The sequence below is a fragment of the Heliangelus exortis genome, chromosome 13 (assembly GCF_036169615.1).
Source record: "Heliangelus exortis chromosome 13, bHelExo1.hap1, whole genome shotgun sequence".
Classification (NCBI taxonomy): domain Eukaryota; kingdom Metazoa; phylum Chordata; class Aves; order Apodiformes; family Trochilidae; genus Heliangelus; species Heliangelus exortis.
Genome location: NC_092434.1, coordinates 4,206,061 through 4,223,675, shown reverse-complemented (window position 1 = coordinate 4,223,675; position 17,615 = coordinate 4,206,061). Strand labels below are relative to the sequence as shown.

The following is a 17,615-nucleotide window of genomic DNA, read 5'->3' as shown; positions in this document are numbered from 1 at the left end:
CCATCCCCACAAACATCCTTTGGGGAAGGGCGAAACACAATTTGTCTCCCCTGCGGCTACTTACGCCTACAACGAGGAGAGGTGAGAAGGGTCAGGCTGCCCCCTGGGAGATGAAATAATCTGGTGTAACTATGTTACTCATTGCAGTGAATCAAAGATGTAGATGGAAAGAGCTTCAAATAGTATCGCAGGGTTGGTTCTCCTAACTGACACAAGTTCAAACTTTTGGCTTTCATTTCCTTTTCCTCTCTTTACGTACACACACGTCCACACAACCTCATCAATCCCCACATCATTTTTATGCCCTGCTTATCACTGGCACTCTTCTTTTGGGCTTGGTCCTTCACAGACAATAAAAAGGCATTTCTTGCAATGCATCTCAGCACTTGACACAGCAACAAGCAGAAAGGAGGGAGAAGAAAACCAGCATTTGGAGGGGGAATAGGCTAATTAAAACTAAGCTAAGAATAACAAGCACACGTGGACAGGATATTACAGAATGCATTTTTTTTTTCTGCTGTTCACATAAACACTTCTATATGCCACCATAAATTTACAACAAACAAAATCTTCCTTTTATAGCAGTGGAAGGCAGAATGATAATGCTCCCATCACTTTATCCCTACACAAGCCCATTCCTCAGATAGCATAAAGCTCCCTCGCGTGACTTGCCTCAGTCAAGTGAGAATCATTTCTCCCCCCTCCACTCAAACACTTGCTTTTTTTTTTTTTTTTTTTTTTGCAGTGAAGTTTGGGTTCACTCTGCTATTTCTGTCTTCCAAAGCAGAGCAAAAGTTTCAGCCACCCAAACCACAGGATTATTGTTGTACAAAAACTACCATTTCACTGACAATCACAACAAAGCTCTCACTGCCAGGCACAATAAACGTGAGGCTGGCCCTGCTCTCCAGCTGTTTCTTCATTTTCTCCAGCTGTGCTAGGTTCCTGCTTGCTCTGTTCCCAACTCCTTTTAAGTTACCTCCCTGGATTAAGTCTTGAGCTACTTAAATTAATATCCCCCTTGAAAACCCCCAAAGATACCCCACCAGAGAGCTACAGGTTTCTCATATGCTGATGTTTAATATCCCAATTCATGTCACTGAGCTGAGTGTCACCCTTTTACCCAGGCTCTAAATGTAGGGTTTTTTTCTGTGTTGTCAACACAGTGTCACTGTGGTTTATGGTTGGTTTATTCTGGAAATCCATGTGTACCTGCTTATAGAAGTTGCACAGATAGATCTTACTGGCTGGGTGGATAAACAGCTGAAAAATCCAAGTGTTATTGCACAAACAATTTTCTTACAGGCCAAGAATACAGTGTTCGTATTGGTGGAGAAGGAAGGTTGTTGTTCACTCTTGAAACACATGAAGAAGGATGAAGCAGTCACTCAATCACACAGTCATTTTTTATATTTACCACCAACCATGACTTAGGATTTCTGGATCCAGAAATTTAATCTGAAAATACCATCTGTTGCTGTATTGTTGGTCTGTTCCACACTATATAATGCTCCTTGTTCTAACAATGCTCCCACTTATTAAAAATAGAAATTATCTGGTGCTCTTGGAAGGTGCCAAATTCACAACCACCAAGAATGTGAATAGGGCCTTTTATTTCCAGTGCTAGAAAGGCAAGCACTTGGTAAAAGAGATTTTAAAAAGCTTTAATCCTTTTACTGCTCCTGTCTACATCAAGTTTGTCCACTTGCCCCAGATGACCAAGAAAGAGGAGATTCAGTGCAGTGGTCCCCATGGAACTGAGCTACATGGCTCTGCATTCACTGCTTTGCACCCACCCACCCAGAGAGCTTTACAAGTAGGACCCAAACTTTTCAGAGAGCAAATATAACCCTGCTTTATATCCTGTTCTTCCAGCATTGTCTGTATGAGACATTAGTGTTTTGCTTTGCTGCTCCCTAAGGAGAGGGTGAACGTATAAAAGGGTAAGAAAAAAAACCCTCAGAAAAACAGATAAACATCTGAAATTTCCAACAAAACACATGGTTTAACTTAAGGAAAATTTAGCAGTCTCTTAGAAAAATATGTATTTAAGTTTTTCTCTATATGGAGCAGAGGAAAAAACCCAGACAAAAGGGAGATATCAAATGAAAAAGCTGGAAAAAAAATGAAATTATCATGGCTCATTTCTGCTCTGCACAGTGCTCCTGACACCATCTCCAAAGGGCAAAGTCCAAGCCCTGTGAACCCAATCCACGATAAAACTCCCTACTCAGTGATCCCTGAGCATCCAAACGATTATAAACACATTGAAGAATCTCATTGGAAAGAGCCAAAAGGAAGATGTTTTCAAGAACTGGCTTGCTGCCACATCCCTTCAGCCTTTGGTCAGGCAGAGGAGGGCTCAGTGACCTTGCCTGCCTCCCTCAAATGTTACAACAAAAGCCAGACAAGCAAATGCTCTTCTTTTCCTTCTCACAGAGCAGTTTAAGTCTAATTTACTAACCACTCTCTGCCTTTCCTCTTGTCTGTGTTACCTAAAAGCTTAAAGCTGGGCAGGAGCTCTGCTGCCTCTTTTCAAGTAATCCTGATACTAATTATTTTGTCTTTTATTTTCTTGTCCATGGAAACAGGGATCAAAGGATGTCTGGCTTGCACTGGACTTCCCTGACAGTTTACTGGTTCAGAAACTGGTCTCAGCTCCATCTATCAGCAGTTTTCTATGTCCTACCATGACCTGCTTAAGTTTTCTACTGTAATTTGATCCAAACTCAGTAAAGCTGATCAAAATGAACTTCAGAGAGCTTTGGATGTCATCCGATTGAAATTTATTTTCTGGCAACTTTGTTTTGATTTTTATGTGACACATCACAAATACACCTACACACATTCCTAAAAAGAGAAGTTTTAAGAAACTCTCCACATTCTCCTCCCTTGGAGGCACTCAGAAGACCCCTGTATCTGAACTGGAATTACAGTGTGCTCCACATGGAATTTTCCAGCATAAGACTTGAGCCCCAGAGACCCCAACAAAGGTTTAAGATATAACAAGTAATTGCTGAAATATAAAAAAATAATAAAAAATGTAAGAATGTTTTGTAGAGCAGTAGAGCCAGACATGTTAAGTGTCCTCTGTAGTCCAGCACTGACCAATCAGGACATCAAAAAAAAAAAAAAAAAAAAAAAAAAAAAGAGAAAAATCAGCAGATGATGCTTAACAATGTGTAGATAAATGAAAGATTCACTACAAGAGTTTCACTGCAGCCACCTCCAGGAAACAAACATCATCTGGACTACATCCTTCACCTACCAGCACAGTTGGTTGTTATCTACTTTGGGCAGATAGAGAAACAGAAACACAAGGCTTAACACAGACACACGGGTCAACACAACTCCCAAAATAGCACCCAGATATCCAAAGTGGTGTCTTAATCAAGATAACAGCCCTTTTTCTTTGTCAAAGTTAATTGTAACAGACAGGCAGCACAAATAAAGTAATTCCAATTGGCAGAAAACCTTGATCCAAAAAAGTAATTGCATGAGAACCATAGCTGCATCACCCTCATCTGATAACATCCACTGCATCAGTTTTGGTTTTCCCCCCCTGAGATGTTAAAAACTTTCTTGAAATTCTGGCAAAGCAGAGAGAATGTGACAATACAACAAACGGATTCCTGACAGCACAGGGGAAAAAAAAAAAGCTGCATCACTAAGGTCAAAGTGTGAACCTTTGGTAATCCAGATCTGCCCAAGTACATCACAAGAGCCAGACGCCTCTTGCACCATTCACCTTCATGACCTCTTATAGCTCCCTTCTCCTTCCCTTCCACTTTGATTCAGGATTGGTTGCACTACACTTCAACTAAAGACTCTGCAAAACACTGAACCTTGTAGTCCCAAACATGATTAACTGCCGATATTTAACCAGATGAATATATTCAAGCCACAGCAAAGTCAGGCTTCAAGTAGAAAGGAAGCCTTCCTGGGCGGGCTGATCGTAGCAGATCAAAATAAAACCACATTTGGGAAAACGAAACAGAGATTCCAAAACCTCAGTGCCCTGCCTGCCCTGTGGTGCTCCTGCCACGTGTCCCATAGCACAGCACAGCTAGGAACTTCCCTCATTTGATAGTGCCCTCATCAAAGGGTGAATCATGAAACCACAGAACCTGCAGCAATGCTGTCCTGCTGCTGCCTTCTCAGAACATAAACAATAACAAAGTAAATCCAACTTACCAAAGACTTAAGCAAAGCACTTAAAGGAAATCTATATTTTTGTATAAACCACGGATGCTTAGCGATGCGGTAGGATATTTCTGCTTAGCTCTGAAGAGCTGGAAATTATCTCACTACTGAGTAGCAGGATATTCCTTGGATGCTGAGAATTAAAAGCCAAAATGGTAGCTTTTAGAATTTTCTGTCAAGCATTGAAGGCATAAGCATTACAGACTGGTAAATGATTCAGTTTTGATCAGTTCCTGAATGACAGTGAAACGCTAGCAAGCTTCTTTAGATAAAATATGAAGAAAAGTTCATTTCAAATGGCTTGACTCTGGCAAAAGAATAATCTAGAAGAAATCTTCTTTGCAGTTTATTGACCTCTCCTGGGCGTTCCTCTGGCTGTTGTTGGACATTAACCATGGCTGCTGCTGAGCATCCTCAGATGGAGCCGACCACCAAGTCACGCAACCCTCCTATTTCCACCAGCTGATTGGTAACCACAAGTATTTGCAGTTTGTGTTATCTGAGCAATAATGAAAGTCCAGCATGGAAAAACTCAGACATGAAAATCAATGTAAAACCACCTTAAAACCCTTAAGATGATAAAAGACAGAGTCAAGCCTGGAACGCTGTCCTTAAAGTACCCCCATTTTTACAAGCTTGATGCAAGGATCTTCCAAGAGGAGTTCCTCTGCCTTTGCACAGAACAGCACAGGGCAAGGACTGCTCACACAGAACCACAGCCACTTTTTTCATCTCTTACAAGCCACCTTCCACCTGGGATTCCTCCAGTCTCACACCCATGCTCCCCATGCTACATGAGCTCAAGCCCCTCTCTGCCAAGCAGAGCAAGGACTGGCAATGAAAGGGAGACACAGTAACAACACGTGTGCCATATCACACAGTGCTCAAATCAGGAACGAGATTGAACTGTGCCAACCTGAGGATCTAAGGTGCCTTCACACAGGTACTAGCACTGTTGGTCACAATGGGTCATGCTGATATTCCAAATAAAACTTCCATCTGTTGTCTCCATCCTGCCTAATTCAATCGTTTAACAGTTTCAGGATCTATGAGTTTAATCTAAGGAGAATCTAATTTAAAAATTCCACAGGGCTGATATATGAAGTTCTAAGGAAAGCATAAAGAAAGTTGTAAACCTGTCAAATGGTCAAAATTCTGCAAAAAAATAGTCTCTGATAAGGAAAAAGCATTTGCAGTGTCTCTTGCATCCATTGCCCATCATCTGAGTTAGCACGTGGGAGTCCCCAGCACAGTGAGGCTCTGACTCCTGCCAGCACTTTAAGCACTGCATTATCTACCTTAAAAGGCAAACGCAGACAGAAAAACCCAGCAGATTATTTGCATCGGAGCTCTCTGCCATGACCTTGGGTGATACACATGCTATTTTCCCTCTGTCAGACAATGATGCTTTTATGGATAAGTAAATGCAACACGAGGGAGTCAGTATTTGAATGTTCTCTGATCAGTTGTTATTCTATCTGGGTAACTGAGTGTAAGCTATGGGTTTCTTTCTGCTCTCATTGCTTTTCCTTCATTATTTTACACATCTGTAGTACACTGAAGCCACCTGACACAGTCTCAAAGTTGGTACCTAGGTCCACAGGATGACAGTGACAGCACATTTTATGTTTGCTTCTATTTTTGTGTTTATTTATTTGAGCCACTAAATTATCTAATTAGTGGCATATATAGTTGAAACATGAGCTGCTGCGAATATTTACTGCACACTTGTTCAGGCATTTATCTAAATAGGTGGCATGCCAGGTCTATGTAATAAGGAATAATGATTCCTTAGAAGAGTTACAGGAAATTACGGAAGAAAAAAAAAAAAAATAAAAAGAAGAAAAGTTTTGTACAGTGGGTTGTAGCTCCCAACAACATATATCAATTCTTCCAGAGATAGAGCAATTGCATACTAATGACAAAAATTTTATTGTAACAAATAAATCAATACTTGCCCTACTGCAGTCTCAGATGTTACTTTTATGGATCTTCCCATGTCCATTATATAAAACTGCTCCTGATAGAGTGCATTAAATGACAACTGCTGGGGGGGTGGAGAACACAGTACCACATCTTTGCTCTACCTGCTATTAATCACTATCTCATTGCGTGGAGTTTCATTTATATCACTGCAACAACAGTGCCTTACAGTGATGGACTATGCTGCACGGGGAATGTTTGTTTTTGCAGCAGAGCTGTCATCACGTAGCCAGCAAAATGAAAATTCAGGATATTCCCTTTAGATTTTAAGGGAGGCCAAAGGCAGTAAAAACACACCGTGGAACAACCAGAAGAAAACTCCAGTGTCCTGTGGTCTCAGTCCTCACATGAGCACGCAAGAACAAGTGTTGTTGGGGCCTCATATGATGCAGATAATCTTCCCTACACCACAAATGCCACACCACTCCCTTTTTGTACCCAGCTCTTCAACATAACTATTGCAAAGCAATTTTTCATGGTACATGACGTGACTGTAGCACTTTCTGGATATCTGGAAGCTCAAACAGAAGGCAGAGACACTAGGCACAAAAAATGCTGTTCTGTAGAAGATTGTACCACAGCCACCCAGCTTAGAAATCTTTTACTGGCACTCCTCTGGCTTTGACATATCAAAAAATGACCATAAATCACCAAAGGAATAGTTTTGGCTGTTAAAGAAGAAAGACGAAACCTACCAGAGAGGTTTTATCCATCTCTTGGAGAACTATCTAGTATGAGGAGGATATGTGCCCCTTACATTCTTTTATTTTAGTCTTTCACCCTCCAGCAAAAGTGCCAGCAGGGACCAGTGCCAGCAAGGAGTAACTGGAGAGCTTTTGAAGTCAAGGGAACACCAGGCGTGGGCAGAGTAATGCCAGGGACTATTTGAAGAATTAAATCTGTCAAACATGTTACCTTGTTTTACTGCTCTTGTTAGCAAGCATCTAACAAGTTTCCCAACAGAAATGACACGGTCATGTCTATTTTTTATTTTTTTTTTAATACTTAAATCAAGAATTAGGAGAATGATTTCTGAATAGCAGTGACCTCAGGAGGTACTTGCATCACCTCATCACTTTATCCCCCTTCTCCTCTTCCTCATCCTTCACCCATCAGACACAGTGTTACATCAGACATTTCAGGGAGGCACATCATCATCTTTTTTACCCTCACCATAATTTGGGCATTGTAAGGGGAAACTATAGTGATACTACACAGCATACTCTCTTTTTTGCTTCTCAAGTGAAAAAACAGCATTGGAGCTCTTTCTTACCTACCTCACACCCCAAAAGCCCCTGGGAGTCACTTCTTATCACAGCTGAAAACCAGGTCTCAAATGCTACCAACAGGGGACATGAATAAACAAGCAGCTTATGGAACTCTCTCCTTATTTCCATGGTTTCTTCACTCTAAGGTGAAATGATTTTGTGCTGTTAAGGTCTTGGGGGGATTTTTTTTGTACGATAATGTACTTTGTGTTAGATCCAAGCAGTTGCTGAGCACTTTAAAAGGAATGCTATCAAGTATCTTCCTTGTCCTCCCCAACCCAGTCCTTTTCTGCCAGGTTCCCATTTATCAGCCCACAGGTGTCACCTGGATGATATTCTGCTCATTTCTCTCTGCAGGAAAAATCCCCAAACACTTTTGCACTTCACTTCAGCACTTGATATGGATAGAGAAGTTTCCTCCTTGACTAGGATTAATTTATTCACCAATATTCTAATTTCATTTGCCTATGGCTATTAGAGAATAACCTGCAGCCTGAATTTGGCATAGCTGTTGGAGTGCTTGCAATGATAAATGATCGAGTGGGTTCTTCTGCATTTTAATACATTAACCAAATTAGGTCTTAAAACCATTTACCTATTTCCTACTCTTCTGATAGATTAGTATGAGTTTCACAGTCATCCATCTGATAAAGGCAAAAACACAAGACTGGATTCCATTGTGTCACAGGCAGGATTCTCTCCACCCTTCTCATTACTCAGCTAAACCCAATTTTGTTCATTTTATTATTTGCTTTTTGTACAGTCATTTGCAAGTGAATCACTTCACCCTCTGAAGGAGCTGGATTAGATGCAGGCTAGGACAAATGGAGCAGCATTTCTCACTCTTGCTACCTCCCCAGCTGGCTTGGCAGACAGGTTATTTTCTCAGCACCCTTTTGGAGCACACACCTACAGAGCAGTTGACAGGGGTCTCTGAGCACATTGTGTCTGCAGGAGGGAAGGAAAGGCAGCTGTGTCCTAAAAATGGTGGAGCAGATGCAGGTGGGCAAAGAAGGGCTTGTCCAAAGGGCCTTTGTGGGGAGGGTGAGGATCACCAATTCCTGACTTGTTTATAGCTCTACCTCTAAGACAAAGTTGCCTTTTCCCTTCTGTCATTTCTTTTGGGATGGTGTTTTTGTGTTTTATTTTGAATTTTCCTTGCAGGCATTCGGATTGCTCTAGTAGGGCTTTTAAATATGTTTTTGCCTTACCTGAAGAAAGCACACTACCTTGAAGTGAAGAGAGCAGGAAAATTAAATAACCAGGGAAGCTCATAAGCAAGGATCATAGCTCCTAGGGAGAGCTGCAGCTCATCCTCATCTGGTTTCCAGGTACAAGCTCCAGACAGATTTTGTGACAAATTCCCTGCCTCCTCCAACAGCTTTTCAGTCCAGCAGATTTCACTGTTTCATTGATTTATCAGTGCTTGCCCTTTGAAATCCAGTACTTTTAAAGAGCCTTACCATTATCTTTCCTTTTTAATTCAAGTAAATCACCTGTCTGATCATTCAGTCCAAACTATTCTTTTTTTTTTTTTTTTTTTAATAGAAGTATCTCCTTCAGAACACCATCACTATTTGTTGACAATGATGCTGACGAAGTGTCACCTCCTGTTGACTCAGTAAAAATTCAGTAATTACTTCCTGAAACAGTAATCTTTTTTTCAGCTCACATGTGAGAAGTCCCCCAGTACTACAAAAATATATTCACCTTTACCTCTTAGGATGGTGGTGGTGAGAGGAACCATAAAATACTCCATATCCCAAAGACACACTTTTACTGCTCTGTCTTGAGCTTGTCTTTGCATGCCTGAACTCCTGATTCTTTTACCTAAAGATCTGGCCTTTACTTGACTTTTAAGGATCTCACTTTTTAAAAGGTGATCTTGAAACTCATCAGTTGTTCTCTGCTGAGAGGTGTGGATGGAGACTGTGCAATACCAGCTGATCCCAGCTGATTTTATGCTATCAAAGAGGGACAGCCTTTTCACTCAGCAATTCTAAATATTTTTAGTTTGCATTTGTTGCTATTCTACAGCTGGGATCACAATGTTTTGAAGCAAGCCATGTGAGATTTCTACTGTGCAGAAAGTAGCAGCAGATATTCAATGTAACTGTATTAGGTTAATGTATTCTTTTTATGGATCAATTTTTCTTAGTTCAAGACATGCAGAGAAGTATAGAGAAAAGAATAAAATCTTCCCAACAAGTGATGTACTCTGTACCAGGGATGTGTTTCCCTGCCCTACTTAGATGGGGAAAAAAAACCTAGTTAGCTAAATGTTGCTAGATATGAATATTTTCATCCTTTGTTTCCATAAAGATCAGCAGCCCCTTGAGTAAACAATGTGCATTGGCTCTGTTGGGAAAAAAGCAGCATTAAAGATGTATCTCTGCTTTCAGTTCCACTGCAATCACACTATAAGCAGGAGACTAAAAGAAACAAAAATATTTATTGATTACCTCCCCATAACTCTGTACAAAGAATATTGAAGACCAGCAGAGTGTACTAATGACTTAACTTCTTTCATTTAGCTATGGCATGAGGATAGAAGCTAAAAAAGCAGTGGGGAAGGTATTTCTTTAAAGAGAACTTGAATTAGTGAAAAGTACATGGCCTTTATTTCTTTCAAATTAGGAATTGTTTCAAGCAGAATACACATATGTCCTTCAAAACAAGCCTGAAATACAATTTTGTGGACTCTCTGCAGGACACCAACACCAGGGCATATTGTGTCTCCATAGCTAAGTCTGACTTTTAAGAGCTGGTAACAGAGATGCCTCCAAAGCCTTTCCAGCACAAGAACTTAAGTTCCACCACCTCTTCTAGCTCTCCTCTTCTGCTCCTCCCTTTCAGTTCATGGAAGTGATTTCTTCCTTTCTCTGAACAATTTGCACACAGATGTAGTCTATGGATGGGAGGAGAACTAATGGCACAACTGAGTTTACAGCCCAAGGTAACCACAGACTGCAGGCAATCTTGTCTCTTGCCAACTGCAGCCAGTCTGTACTCAACAAGTGAATTCTCCATTTAAAAAGAACTTGAGGAAAATCAACACAGATTGTCACCTCATTCTACTGCACAGACATTCAAACACAAAACCATGTCCCAGGTGAAGATCTGTGCTGCCTATTTTTGTTAAATTTAAGTGAGAGCTCATGGTCTCTCCCCAGACAGCAGAGAGGCACCTCTGGCATAGAAAAAGTCAACCATAATGTGCACATTTTCATTAAATGCCTAAAACTAACCTCCTTGAAACATCAAGCTTCACTCCAATATTTTAACCTTTACTTTAGGTAAAGAATCAAATAAGAAACTCATTTCCTAAATGGTTTGGTCCCCAACAAGCATTTCCAAATGCCCACACCAGTGCTCTGCACCAGGAACATCTTTCTTCTGCATCTTGGTTTGAGGTCACAAAAACCCCATACTTAACAACTGCATTCTGTTTGACTTCACAGAACTTGAACATTTATCAGCTACTCCAGTGTTAAAGGCATTATTCACATCAACAGCAGTTTGCTTGCTTTTCATCCTTTCCCCAGAGGCACAGTAAAACAGATTTATCTTTAGTTTTCGATCTTTATTCTCCATTGTCACTTTATAGGAAAAAAGCTTTTGCTTTGTTTCCCCTACTTACAGATACTTTGTTGGGTTTTTTCCCCTTGAAATCCAACTTTCCTGGGTGCTGTTGTCTTCTGTTAATCATCACTTTGCTCTAAGCTTCAATAAATTGGCTTTGCCACTACCTATCTTATTCTGGTTTGTATCACAAAGCTTCTGCATGCTTTTAAATTTGAAGCCACCCTTCATCAAAAGAGCCACTCGTAGGTCTGCTGATCCTAAAAAAAACAGCATATGCCTAAAAACTGAGCCTCTTCCAATCACTTCTAACCACTAGAGTCTTTCCTAATGTTGTTTCTGTGTTATTTTGGTTCCCTTCTCACCCTCAATTCCCTGGTTAGAGGGGACTGCAGACATGGCAGCCTATTTATTTAGGCTGGGACATTTGAGAGGCATGAAGCACACATTTGGTTACACAGGGGCAAATACAGAGAGAAAATGGAGATGAGAAAGAGTAAGAAACACCTGGGGTACAGCTAACTCCATCATCAAGAAGAAAGTTACAGCCAGTTTATATGAAAGCTTAAGAGCATAACTGTGATCAATAAACAATGGAGTATTTACTGACCTTTCCTAATAGCTGATGCATTCATATTATTTATATATACACAAACCTTGCCCTGTTGCCAAAAATGTTTGTCCTGTATGTGTTCGAAAAGCAGAGTCCACAGAATTTTACTGTAGACTGGAGCTATGCCACTGCCCCAACCCTATCAGAAAATAAGGAGTATTACTTTTATTAGCATTGAGTAAAATTAATGTGGATACTTGAGTACTATAAACAGAGAAGCTATTATGAGGAGGGGAGATTGACATACCAACAAGTATAATCTTAACTGTTAGGAAAAACAGAGTAAAAATAGCCCTTTCCTATTATCCACAGCCATGCCTGATGACCCTTGCAAATGCAAAAGCCAAAAAGTATTATCTGCCTTTTTATTTTAGTAAGAATTGGCCATCACTGTCCCCCCTCTGCTCCATCACTCAATTCCAGAACATCTGAATGTAATATTACATTAAGTGTGGGATACTTATTCCTGTTTCTGTTTAAAGAGCAGTATATTTCAGTTTTGGCTTGATCCAATGTAACTTTTATGGGAACAAGTATATTACTGAATACCATTTTTAAGTTTGCTATAAATTGAATGCACAGTCTCTACAGCAAGTTACTCTCCTGATATTAGCAACCCCATGGCAAAGCTGACTTAATGTCTTCTTACTAGCACAGCATGGCATAAAGCCATTTGCTTTTCCTACTTGGGCCAAGGGGCCAAAACTGACCTTTCTTCCTTGAACACACTATTATTTTCCAAGCAAAAACTCAAATAAAACTCATCATTGTATGCAGAGGCCAGAACCCCACTGCTCAAAACCACGGTAGCTGCGAGTCAACAACTACTCCCCATGTCAATGAAATGCTGCCATGTGGCTGGGAAACAAACAAAACAAATTAAACATGAATTTCAACACCTGAAGTTCATCTGACACAGCTGTACAAGGTCAGCAGCTCAAATGATGTTGTACTGAGCAGTCTTTTCATGTTAGAGACACGAGAAACTTCACACACCAACATTTTGGTCTTTGGTTTGAGGAGCACAAATTGACCACAATTCAACAGCCATTATCAATCAAGTTTACCAGAAGTAGATATTGAAGCTAAAAGATTCTTCAGATCAGAGAAATGGGTTATTTTCAGTTACAGAGATAAGTTCAATTTATTTTCACTTGGACACATCTCAAGTATTAATTTTTTAAAAAATTATATAGTGATACAGTAAACATCTCATGGCTCAAATGACTCTGTTTTAGTGCAAGCATAAATAAAAAATTAATTAAAACTTTCAGCAAGGTCTAGTCCTCAAATTTAACTACAATAATCTAAACAGAAAAACTTCTGAGGTCTGGGAGGGATTCTATCATCTGTTGTGTGTCATGGTGCTTAGGGATGTGAATCTTCCCATGCTTGCTTACTGCACTAGGACCTGAGTCCTATATAAGATCAGATATAATTAACAAGACAAAGTATTTGTGTTTAGAAGAAAGGATTTGCTAAATAAATACAGAAGAGTCACTGGTTTATATCTGAGTGCAGATACATTGGAAAAAGCTTACAATGTCCTTAAAAGAGAATGCTTCAGAGAGGTCTGAATTCTGTGAGCCATCACAAGACAACATAAAAAGCCAGACAGATTTAAAAGAAGCCCTAGGATCTAATTAGTATGATTTTATGTGCACAGCTTATTGCAAAAGAGCAACCCAGAGTTCCTACCTCCTTCTCCTTCACTGAAAAATTCATCATAATTAGTTTGAAGACAAAGTATTGAAAGAAATGTTAATACTTAGGGTCTTGGATTCCTAACTGAGTGAGACCATACATTTATGGGGACTTGCCAAGAATTGCAAAACTGCACAGAACAGTAAATAGCTTTGCAGAATCAGAAACAACAGTAAAACCATTTTCCTGGGCTTCCTAGACACTGGTTGCAGCCAACCCTATGCCACACACAAGTTTTCCTGATGTTCACATGCTGTCAACAAAATAAGTGGGCTGGGATTTGAGGGGGACCTTTCACACAGCTGGGCTGTGCCAGGACAGAACTGACCATAACATTTCATAACAGACAGCTAAGAAAAAAACAAAAAGAGGGAAGAAATGGAAAATCATGTGCAACTGTGAATAAAATCTGGGTGGTTGGACTTGACAAATTCTGTAAAAAAAAAAACCAAACTGATAAAAACTGCAGAAGGGGCACAGACAATTTTGGAGGAAGAAGATGAAGAGGCCAATGTAAGCAGCAGGCACCCAAGGCTTCTCAAGAGGGATCAGTCCATGGTTGGCACTAAAAACTCAAGCTGGACCACCTGACCCTTGGTGGTTTCACTCCTCAGATTTATCTTTTCAATTTGCACTGTGTAAAACACTTCTGAAAACATATGGTAAATGGAGACGTTCTTGAACACATCCCATATAATAAATGTTTTATGTTGCATAATAAATAACCAGATTCAATTATGCTCAGCATAGGGGCCATATTTTGTGAGCACAGTTGGGAATTCTAACATCTAACACACTTTTAGAGTAAAATGTTTTTTTCTAGAAGCTTTACAACAGAACATGAAGTTAAGATAGCCTGAAGTCTCCTTTCAGCCACAGGAAAAAGAATCTGGATCTAATTATTGTAGTAATCCTGAGAATGGGATTTCTGACCCTGATTGGTGCAATCCAGGAATTGCTCCTTTGAATCTTTATCTTTACAGCTGCAGAAAGTAGACACTAGACCACAATTGGTTTCTATTAGATGTTGGTACAGTGTAATGTAGTTACAATGGTTAAATCCTAGCTGCAGTGGTCCATTTGTTGGTTTATTTTGAAGTCTTTCAGACTGCCAGTATCTTGGCACAAAACTGGGGGAACAATGAATTGAAATTCTGCCTTCTCAAAAAGCAAAAAAGACCTTCAAAGATCCAAGTAAAAAAAGGATTCTTGAAATTCAGCACAAAATAGAATTTTTTTTTCTTCTCACTTTGGGCAGGTTTTTTATAGCACTGTTTTCAAAGTTTTGAAATTCTGATAGTCTCAAACTGGTGTGTGGGGGGTGTTGTGGGTTCTGGGTTGTTATTTGTTGCTGGGGGTTTTGTTACTAGAAGAAAAAGTTAGGTGACAAAATAAAGGAAATTAAATTAATTTCCTGCTGTTTGGAATAACATTTGAATAAACATCCTACCAACTTCATCTGTGAAAAGACAAGGAAGCCTTTACTACAAGGAATGTGTTAAATTTGACACAAAGACAGGAGGTAACTCCTGGTGGATTGGGATTTAACTCACTAAACACTGAGTCATGAAAACATGACTAGATCAAGCTCCTACTTACTGATTTATTAAAGGAACTCTTCTATGATACACAACCATTAGCAAAAACCAACCCAACAAGGAGAGGGTAACCACCCACAGTCAAAAGGATAATTATGAATATTGAATTAGGATGACTAAAGCCTAAACACAACCTAATTAAAGCTATCCAAGCTTGATTTAAAGACTGCAATAACAGAGACTCCATCATATGTCTATCTTGCTCCAGAATAAGTCTGTTTGAAAAAAAGTGCTTTATATTATAATTCCTTTGTCTACTTTCCCCACTGGATTCTGGTTTTCTGTGCCCTGCTGGAAGCAACATCTGTAGCTGGTAACAGTACAAAGATGAACCCTGCCTACAAAAACAGGCATTAAAAAGACTATCCATGGAGATAGCACAGTTACTTCCTACCCTTATTATATTTCCTACACCAGCTGTGGTATTCCAGTTGTTGATACTGTGGTTACTGGTGCTGAATGACAACTTTTTAGGGGCAGATACTTAAGCCCCTACAAAATAATCTGTCTGCAAAACAAGCTGTGACTTGCTTTCCAGTCTTCCATCTCCCTAACAGAGTCTCAAACTATGTATTAACTAGAAATCTTTTCCTAATTCTTTACCATTTAAAAAAAAAACGGTCCAATAGTTTAAGATGAGGAAAAAAAGGATTCAAAGTTTTTGGAACCTTTGAATTTTCCAGTTGAGTCAGTGGAGCTTCTCCAGGTTTGCTGGAGCAGACTGTGATCCTGTAAGATACATCTCCTGTGGCTCTCCCAGGATGCTATTTGGGAAAATCTGGAATCTTGCAAATGCTATACTATTATTTTAAAATAACTTGGTAGATTGGTTTCTTAAGATGCATGCAGGATGAGTATGGAAATTACAGTAATCAATTGTGGCCAAGTTTTGGATGACAGTACAGACTTCATTACTGGAAACTTGTCCAAGATATCCTATAGGCAAGGACTGAGAATGAAACTTTTATTTCTACTCTGATACTCTATCAGTGCTACTGCCATTTCATACTTTCATTCCTCCACCACCACCATGCTTAAGTGGCTTGTTATCTTTTATATCTGTACCATAACATTCCCAGGGCTGGAACAACTGTCTTTGTAACATCTTTATATCTAGCATTCATATAGGGGAGGGGGGGAAAATGTAAATATTCAGCCAGAGTTACTAGGTAGATAATACACAGCCAAAAAAAAAAAAAAAAATAAAAGTCTGTACACAAAAACTAAAAACAGCCTTCAAAATATTTTGAAAATAGGAGATGTAGCCCAGGTTCTCAAAGCAAGAAAAATTCTACTCAAAGAAAGAAAAACTCTTGTCCATATTATCAACACTGTAAGGTTTTTTCTACTTCAAAGCAGGATGGTTTCAGTCCCTTTACTGGCAGTTTCTCACACTGTTCCTGAGTAATGAGCTCTTTCCTCAGCCACAAGAAGAGCAGCCAGAAGCAGCTCTTGAGCACAGGAGAGGATTCAGACTCAAAAGCCCTCCAAGAAAAATGGATGTTTTTAGAACATGGAGATGTTTTTAGTGAATGGAGATTTTAACCAATTTCAACTGAGTACAGGGTCTTTACCAAGATACCTGGCTTCCATTCCCATGCTCTTCAACCAGAATTATTTGCTTTGATGGATTTCATTTGCTTTATGAAAAAAATCACTTACTGGTGTAGATGGAAGGCATAGTGCACTCTACATTTACCTCTGTTCATGTAGACTACTGTGTATAACAGAATATTAAAGGATCTGGGCACCTTGCAGCTCTCCCATTTAATTTAGAGAAATGAAAAGCAGCAAACAAGGAAAATACCAAGTTACATTATGTCTCATGTTACCACATATCTTATATATTTCACAAAACCTTGTAATAACAGCAGAAAAACAGGAATAGAAAAACATTACCAGCATTCATGATAACCTGTACCTTGAGTATTAACAGACCTGCAGAAATTTTTTAAGTCTTATTCTTCTATGTAAATCTAGTCTGAAGCAAATCACAGACAACTGATGTTGCATTACAGGAAACCTCACGTCAGCTACATTATAATATTTTATAATAATGTTACAACCTCTCAACCATCATCGCTATCAGCATTGCACTGGATTAGTTTTCTGATTTTTTTTTTCACCTTTGAAAATCTGGACAGAAGATTAGTTTAGGTCGTATCATCAACACAATGAGCTTGGTGATTTCTCAGGCTAAATTAAGGACATACATCTTTATCATGGGAGCCCAATTTTACCTTTGTTACAGAAGCTGAGTGCTTTGCACTTACACATGTATTAAAATTTAGCTTTGGTTGCATTTTTACAGCACCAGCTTGTGTAGTAGTGACAATGTGGTTTAACTTTGTGTTATGCATGCATATGGGGACTGGTATACAGAGTGAAAATTTACAAGGCAGCTTGGACCAGAGTAAAACTATAGTTAGTCCAGGGTAATATCCCCTAAGTTCAGTTATTTTAGCATCTGACTTTTTGCTGGATACACTCCATACAAAGTGACATGGTCAGTGGCAAATCTCTGAGAAGAGTTTCACATACCTCAAAATATTTCTCCAGCAGAACTCCCAGGTTGTTGTGCTGGCTGTCCTAGTGAAAGTCTGATTCTCCCAAAACAGAAACACTAAAAGAAAGAAAGAAAGAAAAAAAGGGCTTAGTAACTTA

At 39.5% G+C, this 17,615-nt stretch overlaps 1 long non-coding RNA gene across 1 annotated transcript in view; it reads right to left on the bottom strand.

Moving 5' to 3' along the window:
* The window catches only part of LOC139801964 (uncharacterized), a 193,557-nt gene that overhangs the window by 110,719 nt on the left and 65,223 nt on the right, over window positions 1-17,615 (bottom strand). The window contains exon 3 of the long non-coding RNA XR_011728431.1: window positions 17,493-17,574. This is a non-coding gene — a long non-coding RNA (uncharacterized lncRNA). The remainder of the gene's footprint in view (window positions 1-17,492; window positions 17,575-17,615) is intronic.